Consider the following 14,940-nt stretch of genomic DNA (forward strand, 5'->3'; position numbering starts at 1 on the left):
CCCTTCTGAGGGAGAGAAGGAACTCAGATATGACATAGCATTTTAAATAATTTAAAATTGCTTTGATATTAAAGCCAATTAAAAAAACCCTTGCTTCTCTTTTGGCTTTTTGCTATATCTTCTAATCTTAACCTTTATAGGTTTTTATTTACTTTTTCATCTGCCCTAAAATAAATGGTATATGAATAGAGTAACTTTTATGTTTGTTGGAGGCTGTATCAGATTGAGATTTAGCAAAGTTATGATGAATTCTAATTAAAAGATTATGTTTGGGTGATCAATTACATAATTGAGGGATTATGGGATATGGACAAGCCTTTCTGGGTTAGATCCTACTACCTCTTACCTGCCATCTTACTAAGGGTGGGGAAATAGAAAATGTGGAAATTGTTCCTCATTTTCTTCATCTGTTAAATAATAATAATAATAATCTGCAACTGGAAGAGTTATTGTCAGAAGTCAGTGATATAATATATTTCTTTATTACCTTTATAGAAATCCCTCATGAATATGTTATAAAAATTGTTAAGGATTAGAATTTACATAGGATTGAATAGTAATTTCCTGATATGTTGATCATTAATTTTTATTAGTGGAACACAATATAATCAGTAATTTTTATTATTGCAACACATGCATTCTTTTTTTTTGTAACAAAATTCAATGTTTAATTTTTCAAAACTTAACTATATTAAAGAAAATAAATTATATTTAGACCACCTTCAATATTTGTACATCATCGTTATACAACTATAACAGTGCTTTCAAAAGACACTTTGTAAAGGGCATTAATTTCACAATTAAAATGTGTTTTAAAAATGGGAGAACATTAAAGGACATTAAATTAGCCTGAAATGTATCTCATAATGCTGAGAGGTATGTTGTTCTTTAACAAATTAACTGTATTTGTATTCAAAATAACATAGCTTGTAACTACAGACAATTATTTCTTGTCCATTTCAGTGATTTCCTGGATCCAAAACAAAACCTGTGTATTTATTTCTTTGAAAACATCATTTGTTGACCGTCCTTTCACTGCCATGGAATGACTTGCTTTCTCAATCCAGTGGACTTTATTAGGAGCTTGCATTTTCTGTGCCACTTTCTCCAACAAGTTCTTTTCACACATTTCATCTGCTGAGCCTGACACAAACAGTACAGGATCTTTTATACGAAAGAGATCTTCATCTCTAAGTTTATGCTGCTGCTTTGGATGGTGCAGTGGATAGGAAATACAAATGAGACCTCGAACAAAATCATCAGCATCATCTGGCTCAATATGACACATTACAGAAGCAGCTGCTCTTGAGCCCATTGAACGACCTCCAAGGAAAACACCTGCAAGTTTGTATTCTCCTGAGGTCTTTAGGTCATTCAAAACTGATTTATATGCCTTAATTCTATGTACAATATTAAGGCCTCTACAGGTAAATCTCAGGCTAAAAAAACCATGAGATGCAAGATGGGATGCCAGTGACATCAAATGAGGAAGATTCGTATCTCCTGATGCTCCATGTGTAAGAATTATTCCATATATTAAGCTCTTGTTAGGTACCAAACAAACAGCATTTAGTAATTTATTTCCAAAAGGTATTTTTAATTTAGCCGGGGACGGGAAAGTGGCCGGGAGCACCTAACCGCCCTCACTCTCTTCAGGGAGCGAACTTCCACACTCGAACTCAAAGGGACCGCCTCGCCGCACCCATGCATTCTTGAGAGTTAATGTCACCTACAAAGAAGAAAAATTTTGGTCTCCAGGTGTAAAAAATCTTATCCCCTTTATGTAAGAAGCACAAATATACATATGATATGTAAACAGATGTACAGTATACTCTTGGCATTAAAATTTGATGAGATTATATTAATAAAAAATGCCTTGAGTCATCTTGTGGGAAGAGTGATAATGAAAAAAAGTTGAGAACCAACTAGCGTAACACAAGGCAAAGTAAAGAAATAGTAAGCTTTTAGAACTGGACATATAAAAGGCAAATTTTCTATTTTTATTAATTATTCAACACAAACACTAGTGAATAAAATGAGTCTCCAGAGTTCTGCACACGTTGCAAATGGAAGTGGACTGACTTCTGTTTGTGGACCACTTCTTGAAGTGGTCCAAGCAAAGGACCAATATACTTGCTTCGAGTCCTTCCCTGTACTGCAGTCTACTGTATGTGCATGTGTCACCTGGCAGTTTTGGTTTCATTCCATGAATATTGGGGCACAGAAACTTGGTGTCATTTAAGAAATGGTTGATTCTATAGCTACTGCTCTTCCTGTGAATAATAAAACCCTTTTATCTTTGACACAGATGTCTCATGTTTTCTACTAGCATCCATGATTCTGGGACTGACAAACTCATTAGCTTATATGTGGAGTAAAATCTCAGACCTTTTAATTCTTATCAACTGTAAGACTTTAATTGTAGAAACGTGCTTTCAAATTGCTTATAGTGTGAAAAATTGAGTAGATTTTCTTTCTTACAGGTAAGCAATTTACTTTGTCAATATAGATCTTAGCATGATATTGTTTTCCACTGTTTTAGGTACAAGCGGAATTGATAGTTTGAACATTGCCTATTTGTATCACAGACCAATATTTTCAATATTTTAATTTCCTCATATTTAAAAGAATTTTTTGAACCAGTCTATTAGTTCTATGTGGGTTATTTTTGCCATTAACATTGCTTAAAATTATTGTAAAGAATTGTTTTATTGTTTTACTATACATTATCCAGATATAGCATCATGCTTTTAAATATATCGATGGTTTTTCCAACTCATTGTGTATTTTATCACATAGATGATTATTCTAGCAAGCTGAAATAATGATTTGAATAGTCTAATAATAACTTCTTTTATATATGATTCAAATTGTTCACCAGGATTGGAAATAGTTTTCCCTCTCCTCCACCCTAGGGAGAATTATACTTCAAGTTTACTGTCCCATCAGCTTTCTCTAGCTGCCTAATTGATAATCAGCAAACTTAGATTACTTCTGTCAAGAAAAATTTTGGTTTATTGCTATAGGATTTTCTGCTGCAATGATCCCACTTGTCTACACTTGTGTCATATTCTGTAATAGTTATTCCCATGACAGGGTTCATAGGGGCTTTTCTATTAAGTTGAATTCAGAAGTCAAGTTTCCCCTAAGGATTACTGAATGCCAAGCTGACAAAATACCAGAGAGATTTTCTCTTTTTTTTTGTCATAGTCTTTTCACTCTGCTTCTGTTTGCCTTTGTTTTTTAAACTCAGCAGAAAAAAAAAAAATGTGATTTGAAATTGATATATAACTTCTAGCTGCACAAGTTATTTTTGTTCGTTTGTTTAACTAATGGGACTTGTTAGATTAAATAGAAGAATCCCAAATAGACAATGTATAGAAGAGGTAATAATAGGTGAATATCACATTTCCATTTGTTACTATTTTTCCATTTTGTTGCTCTGGTATAAAACCTAACATTAAAATCCATCCTTTCAAATAAACATACAGTTACCACTGAAAATTAATCATTGCACTTATTGATATCTGTCTATAGCACATTGCGAGGGCATGATTTTCAATGCGAGAAAGATTTGCATTCAACTAAGCTCATATATGGTATAAATCCTGCGTTTTCTCGGAAGAATGCCATTGATCTTTCATCATGGTCAGGACTGCATTTTTCCACTTCAATTTCTTGGTACGATCTCACCTTGTATTTCTTTTTGCCTTCTTTACCATGGGATTTTACGCTCCTGCCAAATCCCTTACCTGTTCCACTTTTCTCTCACAACTTCTGCTTGGGGGGTGTGGGGTGGGATAGGTGGAGTATTTTATAGCATAACTCTTACTTGTCTAGAAACAATGGGTGCGTGTAAAGTGCGGGAGGATGCTTTAAGCAAAAGCTCCTTGTGTGCTTAATTGTGGAAATTTCTTAATAAAATCACCACAGGGAACATCTTCAAGTGGATACATGGAAAATGTTGTTTATGGAGAGTGGTGCATAACCCCTCCCATTTTTCTCAAAAAAAAAAATGGTGAAGGCAGTGAGATCCAGAGTAGAAAGTGAGACCTTTATTCTCTGGAACTCAGTAGTAGGAGGGATCAACGCATATTTTTGTATCTCTCTTTCCACAATGGAAGCCTGGGCTCACTGTTTGAAAAATAATAACAGCATTGCAGTTTGTACCTAATCATATAGTGACTGATTCAGGAATTTTGCAGAGAAGATTAGAGTGGGTGAAAGAATGAGGGATTTTCACTGCAAATTGATCACAAATGTTTTAGAGAAGAAGAAAAAGGCAGGCAGACTTTTCAGATTCAAGATTAGTGATTTTCAGACATTTTTTAACTTGTATTAACAGTAAGAAAAAGATTTTACACCACAGCCTAGAATACAGACATACACATAAAAATATCAAAGGAAACAAATTAAAAACAAAAACTAAATCTGTGTCCCATTCTTGAAATTTCTTTTCTATTCACTTCAAATCCATATAGTGACCAACTAAAATGGTCTCACATACTGTGGATGGTAAATATATAATTTGAAAAACCTGCTTTAGTGAGGCGTGGGAGTGGAGATAAGATGCTAGAAGAGAGTGCTATTTTTTTAATACTTTTTTTTTTTTTTTTTTTTGCGTGGGCCTCTCACTGTTGTGGCCTCTCCTGTTGCGGAGCACAGGCACCGGACACGCAGGCCCAGCAGCCATGGCTCACGGGCCCAGCCGCTCCGCGGCATGTGGGATCTTCCCAGACCGGGGCATGAACCCGTGTCCCCTGCATTGGCAGGCGGACTCTCAACCACTGTGCCACCAGGGAAGCCCGAGTGTGCTATTTCAAAGATGTTGTAGGAATTACTTTTTATTTTTTTAATGTGTAATAATGTTTATAAATTTTTAATTTCCTTATTCACACACAAATTACAATATTCTAAAAATTATTATACTTTAAAATATATTGTAATATATATGTTAATATATCAAAATCAATCTATTTGCTTTTTACACGTTATAGGTCATCTTGAATTTCTTACAGCTAAGTTGCAATAATCATGTTTTACTTTATTCATTTAAATTGTTACATCCAGTATAAAATCATTATTTTATAAAAAGAATATTTTAGTTCATATCAAGGGATAGTTTATATATTTTTAACAAACATATTTTAGAAAATTTTCCTCATGATTGAAATACAATTAGAAATAAAAACCCAACATCTTTACTTATGAAGAATTATATTATCTTTGAACAATAAACGATTAATTTTAGTTACTTCTGCTTTTGTTTGATTTTTCTGTGTTGTTCTCCAAGAATACCAATTTAGATTTAATGTACATTGTCACTATAAAAAAAAAAAATCTCCTACCTATTCCCAGGATTTTATCCCCAGATGGAACTTCTACTTTTTGATAAATATTTTCAAAAAGTAACAATCTGAATGAAACACTAAACATTTTCTAATCCCTCTCACAAAACCAAGTCATAGGATAATGCATGCCTTGATTCAACATTATCCTTGGTAGAACATCATAAAAAGAAATCACTAAAAGTTTATGGAGGGCAAAAAGAGAAATGGGAAATAAGAGTGAAGTAAGTAAATAGTCAAGTTAAATAAATTTAGAGATAAAAGCTAAATTTTTCACTTATACTTAATAGACTTTGTCAGAGGAAGACCCACTTCTGTTTACTGATAGTGTCTAGCATAATGCCTTGAATAAATAGCTACTTAATAAATACAATTAAATTGTGAGATAAATAATGCCTAATTATTATTTTCAAAATCTCATCTTACCCATTTATGAAATATCTATCTGGAATAAGCAATTAATTTGGGAAAACAATTTATGTCCTGAGCTATTGTGGTGCTAGAAAGACTAACAGGTAGTGAAGAGAAGATCAGGAAAGGGTGGAAAGGATGGAAAGGAAAGAAAAACTAAAAACCAAACACTTTTACAACACACAGCATGAATGAAAAAAATTTTTTTTCAGAATTTGTACTTTATTGCATTTCCTTATATTATGGTCTACTTTTACATGAAGATTATTTGCATCTTTCTACTGTTTTATCATCTTAGAACTTATGCTCTTTTAGGAGCATTTTGAACTTGTTGTTCAGAATGTTTTCCTCCCAACTGCCCATTAGACGGTACCACTACGTCAGATTTAATACCGGCTAACAGTAGCTGTGAGTCTTGTCCTTAAATTTTCTCATTTGCACATAGGATTTTTGTGAAATATAAATTAGCAAATGTAGGTGACTTAGTGCACTGTGAAGATTGTCATAAAGTAAGCACCCTGTAAATGCTAACCACTTTTATAAAACTTATAATTAAGGTAGTTTTTTAAAGATCATCGATAAACCCTGGGGCTCTAGTCTTAGCAGTACACTCCCTAGTCCTGTGACTTTCACCAAGGTATTTAAACTTCTTGTTTCTTGGTTTCATTAGCAGTAAAATAGGGTTCATAGAACATGCCTTGCCTGCCTCGCATTCATCTGATGAAAATTCAAGTAAACTTTTTGTGATACTGTTAATTTTACCATATCAGGGTAGAATGTAGAGAAACACAAAACTGCTTTCTGAAGTCCCATGGAGCAAAGATAAAATGCAATTCTTTAAAGACATGATTGGGAGCACACACGGGAAGGCAAAGTAGTTAACTTCATTTATTAACAGATTCTGTTCATCTGCATCTTCTTGATGATTGATCTCAGTTTTCCCATCATTTCCTTGCCTTCTTCTGTATCATAATTCATTGACTGAGTGGAATTACATCTCTCTGCCTCATGGAATTTTGAATAGAAATTTTATTCAGTGTTAGTAATGCTTTCATTCCTGTATGCAATCCATATTTCAAAGAAAGCTAATTGACAGATTCTTTGGTATATTCAACAATGTCATATTTCATTGTAAAGGAATTGAAGTCCCATGTCATGTATGAGCTTTCTTGTAATTTTTCATATTCTTTTTATTTTAAGGTGGAAACAGTATTCTATTCAAAGATGAAAATCACTACCTATTAACTCTATGTTGGATATGTGTTCTTATTTACAGATTTTAATATTTTATGAATAAAGAACATCAGCAAGTTTATGAAATCTTCATTTTCTTAGGCTGATTTTGTTAAACATATATAATTAACTATGGCAATATTCTTGAGATATTAGCAAACTTGTGGAAATTTTAATTAAGATAAGATTTTACTGAATATCCATAGAACTTTCAATGAAAAGAGAAAATAAGATAATTTTATTATCACCAAAGCTATAGTTTAATTATATTTATCCATTTAAAATTATTACTTTTTATAGAAGTTTTAGGTTCACAGCAAATTTTAGAGGAAGGTACAGGTATTCCCCACATACACGCTGTCCCAACACATGCATAGCTTCTCCCATTATCAATGACCAGAATGGCATATTTATTACAATTGATGAGCCTACATTGACACATCATAACTACTCAAAGTTCACAGTTTACCTTAGGGTTCGCTCTTTGGGCTGTACATTACTTATCAATTTTTTGAAGCCACAATACTTTGAAAATTCAATTGAGCTTCTGTTGCTGTATTTTATATACTTCATAGTTCTAATTCTGACTTTTATAATTTGAGGATGAAGAAGCAGGCAATGCTCACAACAGTCCTCAATAAAATTAAATTCTGTTGTTCGCGACACGGACACATTGTAATTAATTTTAATTTCCATTGTAAGTTTTACTTGGTTTTAGGTTCAGCTGACAACTTGAAGCCTGTCAGAGAGACTGTATACAGTTGCAAGCCCTGACTGAATATAAATTCTTAAAAGCTAAGAATAAAAGGTATACAATTGCCTCGTCTCTCACCATTTCCGATTGCAAAAGTCACCTACAACATAATTGACTATGTTTACTGTGCTTAATGCCTCAAACTATAATCTTAGGAAGTCTCAGTGCTGTAGATGTAAATGAGATTCCTTTAAAAAATATATTTAATTACTTAAAAAGTTTAATACTGAATATATTTTTTGCTATTTTGAGTTAGTTTGTTAATTGTCAGTGGCAATGGTAGAAAAGATAAAATTAGTAAAATTATCTTAGCAGGGCAGGCAAGTGAGTGCTTATAATTTGAGTAGTAGGAATTTGGACAGGAGTGATACCAAAGTTTTCCAAAGATAAGAACCACCTTCACCTTCACGTGTAAAGGTGTGCTACTTCATTTAATAATAATTAATTATCTTATTAATAATAACAATAATAAGCTCATTATATGTCAATAAAAATTAATATATTTATGAAAATTAGCTATATTTTCCCAAATATTTTCAGTGAGCAGTGGGATATCATTGTTCCTTTTTACAAATAACGTTTAATGTCTGACTTTTTAGGAGACAGCTGCATCCTTACTTCTGGTTCTGCATTCAAACTATCATGATATTAGACATCATATACCATTTTTCTCAGGATACATTTCTGGAATATGGTGGAAGTTATGATACTATTGTTTTAATTTGAAAATGTTCCATAATGTATAAAATAAATTCAAAATGTATTTTGAAATTTTAAAAAGTTATATAGTTTCTAGAAAGTCTACGTACACTCATGAGAGAAACTGAGTGAAAAAGGCATACATGTATATCTTGCTATTACAATAGTTTTGATCTTGATGACCCCATGAAAGGATCTCAAGGATAGCTAAAAGACCACACAGACAAGACTTTTATAACCAAAGTATAGTTATAATCATGTTTTAGAGTATATTTTCCAAATCACAAGTTTAAATGTTTTATCAATCACACAAATTGATCAAATTACATTTTAAAACTTTTGGAAACTCAAAATAAATGCTAATATTGAATTATGGGAGGAATCAAATTGAGTAGAACACAAAAAAGAATTGGTATGATTATGATGAGTATATTTATGTCACCTTCTGTAGAAGCCCCCTACTTCTGTAGAAGTTGACATATTTTCTTCTCTATCAAAAAATCCCATTTCTGCTTCCCTGGTGGCACAGTGGTTGAGAGTCCGCCTGCCGATGCAGGGGACGCGGGTTTGTGCCCCGGTCCGGGAAGAACCCACATGCTACGGAGCGGCTGGGCCCGTGAGCCATGGCTGCTGAGCCTGCGCGGCCGGAGCCTGTGTTCTGCGGCGGGAGAGGCCACAACAGTGAGAGGTCCGCGTACCGCAAAAAGAAAAAAAAAAAAAAAATCTCATTTCTGAGGGGATATGGGGATATATGTATACATATAGCTGATTCACTTTGTTGTACAGCAGAAACTAACACAACGTTGTAAACCAGTTATACTCCAATAAAGATATAAAAAGAAATCCCATCTCTATAATATGTAGAATCTGATGAAAGAATAGATCACTTTATTATGATATACTGACTTTAAAAAATATTATTGATGACTTCACAGCATTTTAAATTTTATTGTGTGTTATTTAAATAGGAAATATTTTATTACTCAAAAATGACACAACATGTATCACCTCGCAAATAGCATAGACCTCCATGATCATGGTGCCAAAGGAGAGTGCCAGACTCACATTTTATGTGTACTGAAGTTATCATCTCTGTCAGCAAAGAAACTTCATTCCTCCAAAAATCTTTCTTTATATACTAATGATCTGAGAAAAAAATAAATTATTGGGAAATATACACAAGGGGGAGTTTTTATTTCCTACTGAGCCTATCACTTCTTTTTTTGATATTCATAACAGATTAAGGCATGATTCATGAATAAGAGAAAATAATGCCCCTATTTGAAATTTGAGCCTTTCTCAGGAGTCAAATACTCCTTTGGAATTTACAAACATGAGATATTATAATATGAAACATGAAAAATGTATAACTCTAAGATATGGCATATTCATACTCATTGTTTATTCAGAAAAATAACAAAATATTTTAGGCAATTAACTTTTTCATTTAGCATTTAAAATTAAATGCCAGAGACAGTTAATAGGCCCAATGCCCTCAAATCCTTGTTTTTCATATAATATTAAATATTGACTTTTTAATGCAGTGACTTAGTGAGTGCAGGTGTGTATGTATGCGGGTAGGTAGGGAGCGAAGTGGAGAGCCCCACAGCTCATGGGTGTTTGGTCCATGGGTGTTTGGTAAGAGTGATAGTACCCACATAGTGTTCTTGGCTCCAAAAGCTTTTGCCTATATCACATTTAGGATGCAGAAGTCTCTTCTGAATTTGCCAATAATCAAATTGATTATGTGCTAATAAGGTCAATTTGGTTTTGACCTTTTAGTTCCTGCTGCCTCTCCAGCAGTGTTTTAGAAATCCAGGCCAGAACCATGATACACAGATTAAAAAAAAAAAAAGATGTATTTTTAAAAGCATCTTTAGGTTTACCACAAAACTCAGTAAATTGAGCAGAATGGAGAAAGTTCGCATATAGTTCAATCTTCACCCACCCCTGATTCTTCTATTATTAACATCTTGCATTAGTGTGGTGTATTTGTTATAATTGATGAGCCAATATTAACATAATATTATTAACTAAAGTTCATACATTGAGGTTCACTCGTGTTGTACATTCTATAAGTTTTAAAAAAATGTATAGTGATATGTGTCCACCGTTACAGTATCATACAACATAGTTTCATGCCCTAAATGTTCTCTGTGCCTCATCTAGTCATCCCTCCTTTCCTTCCTTGAACCCCTGGCAACCACTGATCTTTTTACTGGCTCCATAATTTTGCCTGTGTCATAGAGTTGGAAAACATAGTATACAGCCTTTTCAGATTATCTACTTTATGTTCTTTCCTGGTTTAATAGCTTATTTTTTATCCCTGAATAATATTCCACTGTATGGATGTGCCACATCTGTTTATCCACTTACCTATGGAAAGACATCTTGGCTGATTCCAGGTTTTGGCAATTATGAATAAAGCTGCTATAAATAGAATGCTGGGTTTTATGTGAACATGTTTTCAGTTCATTTGGGTAGACACTAAGGAGCATGACTGACCTGCCATTTACCAAATCTTCTAAACAGTTGCAATCTTTTGATAGTGCATCTTATAAGAATTCTTACGGTTGGTCTGGGAAAATCAAGGAAGAAGATTATGCTGTGTAGCATATTTAGTATATATCCTTACATACCTTGCTGTCCCATCCTTTTCTGGTATACCAAAACTTTGAGAATTATACATGCATAAAAATAACATCAATAATATACAATATTTTATTAAGATTTACCATATTAACTTCATGCATGCTCAATTATTGTATAGCAGTGCCAAAGTTGAATTTTTCTGGTAAACCAGGAATCTGAGAGTGTGTATTAAACTTTTCAGACTTTTTAGTGAATCAAATTGTCTTCATTTTCTGATTCTTACAAATCACTTTCAGACATATTCTGCCTTTGTTATCTTCAATTCTCACACAGGTCTTTTTTCTTTTTTTCAATTCAGATGTCCTTTGGTTTAGAATAACAAAGTTCTGGATTGCCCAAGAAGCTCCTCTACTTTCCCTTTTACTCAATATATCGTATGAATCTCACAAACCAACAAAACTCTCTCAAACTGCTGTCAGATAAGCTCTTCTGTCCCTTCTCTGATTCAATTAGACACATGTTTGTTTAAGCTCTAATAGGCACCAATGGTGACCCAAAGAGGAAAAGTACATTTCTCTCCCCATTAATACTGAAGTTCTTTCCATATGCTATAAGCACTGCTTCCTGATCTTCCTCAAGGTTTTGTGTATTTTATTCACCTCATGTCCCTAACACAGTGGGCCTCTAGTTGGTGGCTGGGAAAGGGGGTAGGCCTTGCAATGTTTCTGGCATTGTAAGGGCAGGAGATGGCTCATCACCAATCCTCTGTGGAGTGATGCTGTGGGGGAGTGGAACACATTTGAACTTGCCACGCCCTGAAAGGCAATGTGTAAATATTTTCCCAAACCAAAGAAATGCTGAAAGGGTGGAGAAGTTCCAATTAGAAAGATTGAGATTAATGTTGGATCTTGCTCTCAGAGTCTAGCTAACTGCTCCCTTGCACTACCCAAAGCAGACTTCAATTCAAAGACATTGGAACTGTGGGCTATGAATACACACTAAAGATTGCTCCTCACACAACCTCAGGGCCTAATTTCTATGCCTAAAGAATAATTATCAAGGCCCAGTTACAGGTTTTATCAAATTTTATCTTGCAATAGTCTTTTCAATCAAAAAGATTTATTGCTCCCCATTTACCACTTATTTTGCTTTGCATTATGATCTCAAATTATCCTCTTTTTTCCCTAAAAATGTTCACACTTTCTGTGTCATTTGTAAGGTATTTTCTCATAATCTCTGCATATTTTATTTTACAAATGCCTCACAATCTTTGTATATTTAAGAGTGCTTATTTATATTTACTGTCATAATATTTGGGGTTTCATTTCAATGATCTTGGATTGTTCTGGGCATTCATTATTCTCTTCCCTTTTGATTCCTTTGTTTTATTAAGACCATGATTGAGAATCTTGAAATTCAGATTGTTACTTCTTTTCACAAAACAAAAATAATGCACAGGTTTTAAACCCATTTGTTTACAGTCATCTTTCCTTACAATTTTTTTTTTCCTTGAGTGACTAAATATCCCCCAAATCAATGGGAGACTCATTCTGTCTGGTTCAATAAAAGTGAATAATTGGATCCCTGCTTTTGTTTCAGTGTAGGCAGTGCAACTTAGAATTGGGGACAGAAAAGTGGTCTAATTCAATGTGTCTCTTTCATCCTTGGGACTTTCTCTTTCTGAGGATATAATTTGAGCTACATAGTCCAAGTGCTGAGTGAATGTTTTACAATGGATTTCCCTTCTCTTCCTTTTTGGTATGGTTGTAAATATTTTAATAGAAACTTGGGAAGATGAAAGTTAGGAACATCAATTCTGGTAACCCCATGGTACAATGACCTGACCCACTCTTTCATTTTTATCTTCTACATTACACACAACACATGTTAAAGATTTTTAAAAAGATAAATCAAATTATAAAAGTTCTTTTATCTTCCTAAAAATTTTAAGTTTTTGTATTCTCACAAGAGCAAAGACCTACCTTACATTTCAATATCACTCTGTAATTGAAGATTTAATGAGATGTTTTCTTTTCATACGTCAAAATCTTTCATGACATAAATCTGAGAGTGATGCTTCTAAGTCTCCATCCACTCATAAAAATATACTCATTTCAAATGAACAAAGATAACATAGAATGTAAGGGCTGAGTAGAAAGGAGGAAAAATGAACAAAATTAGAAACTGTAAGAGAGAGACAATTTTGAATTCTTCTAAAATGTTTATTTTTGTAATTTCAATCTCCAGTAAAAATGAGTTATGATTAACTGAATGATCTTAAAACATAGTGCTTCATAATCAATATTTGGTAAATTACTGTAGAAGTGCAAGCACACTTTTCCCAAACATCTAAAGATACATCATTTATAAGTGATTTGAAAATTCAGGCATGTTTTAAACATCTTAAGAAATAAAAACAATAATTTATATTCTTGCTTTTTATAATTATTACCATTATCTGAATCTGATAAAATTCTGTCTTCTGTCTGTTTTTTAAGAAATAGCTTGGATAAAAGAAAACATACGAAGTGCAATTTTAGAAAATCACAAGTAATGCAGTGCAATGGATAAGGACACATCTTCTACAGCCATAGTATCGGGGTTTATAGTTGACTTTTGTCACTTATTACCTGTGAGACTTTAGGTTACTTAATGCTGCGTTCCTCAATTTTCTCATCTACAGAATAATTAACAATACCTACCACATAGGCACAACCCTATGAGGATTAAATGTGTCAATCCATGTAAAGCCCTTTATACCACGTCTGGCAGAAAGTAAGAACTAGACAAATTTTCCTTCTTATCAATGGACACACATTTTTAAAAAGGCCAACATGAAACTGGAGAAATTGTATTTTATATTTGTTCTACGTAATGTGGAGTTGGTTTATGTCACATTGGTACAGCCAGTGCAAATTCAAATTCAGAGTGTGTAACCTATAGAATCAAAAGGAGGGGAAAAAAAAAACCCTCTACACACATCCCATCCCAAAGTCTTGTTACCTGAGTTGCCACCCGTACAAGATAAAGTTGAATTTTATTTTATCTTTATATATTTTTAAATCTTTTGTCTAAAGCAAAAAAAGGGTTTTATAATTTTGTAATGAGTTGAGTATGGGAAGGAAAAATGGGAGATGGATATATTAAAGGAAATCTGAATGTCTGAAATATCTGACTTCCAACGCGTCTCATTAGCTCATGTAGAGAAAGAAGGCGCCATCTGAACTAGTATTTTGAAAAAGCACAGTTTTAAGAATGTTATCTTGAAACAATTTTATTTTTGCCCCGAGTACCTTTTAAAATTTAATCAGTGGGTACGAGATTTCCCCTGCTGCTGGATGAAATCTTAGGAGCACCTCATGAATTTTCCTGTCACTGTTAACCCAAAACAAAACAAAACAATAACAAACAAACAAAATACTACAGGTACTTTGAAAACAATTATAATATTAAAATGTTAAGAATTCTGATTTAAAATGGACTCTCCCCTCCTTACCCAAAACAGGCATGTTGTAGAGAAGAAGCTTGCTGTCAGGGAAGGTTATATGGTTGGCTTTTCTCTTTTCCTTACCTAGTGTAGCTATTCTTGTTGACCTAGGTTTCTGACCATTTCTGGCTTGGCACATAAGAAGGAGGAGAGCCAGCTGAAGCAACAAATATCTCACCTGGCTGTCATGACTGACCGGAGGCTGAGCTTTCATCGGTCCTCCCTAGATCTGGAGAATATTTCAATTTGTCTATCCTGGACACTTTCTTGCTTCACTAGCTATTACAATACTGTTAATATTTAACCTACCATATCCTTGATGAAGATGAATACATCTCTGTTTTGCTGGCCACTCATTACTTCCCCAGCTCCTTGGAATCCAGACATACCTCTGTCTCTGCTATAATTTGTTCACA

The 14,940-nt window shown here is 33.6% G+C and overlaps 1 pseudogene; it reads right to left on the minus strand.

The window, feature by feature from the left end:
- Nucleotides 1–943: 943 nt before the first annotated feature.
- LOC136123263 (testis-expressed protein 30 pseudogene) lies at nucleotides 944–14,738 on the minus strand (annotated as a pseudogene).
- Nucleotides 14,739–14,940: the final 202 nt, after the last annotated feature.

The sequence above is a fragment of the Phocoena phocoena genome, chromosome 5 (assembly GCF_963924675.1).
Source record: "Phocoena phocoena chromosome 5, mPhoPho1.1, whole genome shotgun sequence".
Taxonomy (NCBI): domain Eukaryota; kingdom Metazoa; phylum Chordata; class Mammalia; order Artiodactyla; family Phocoenidae; genus Phocoena; species Phocoena phocoena.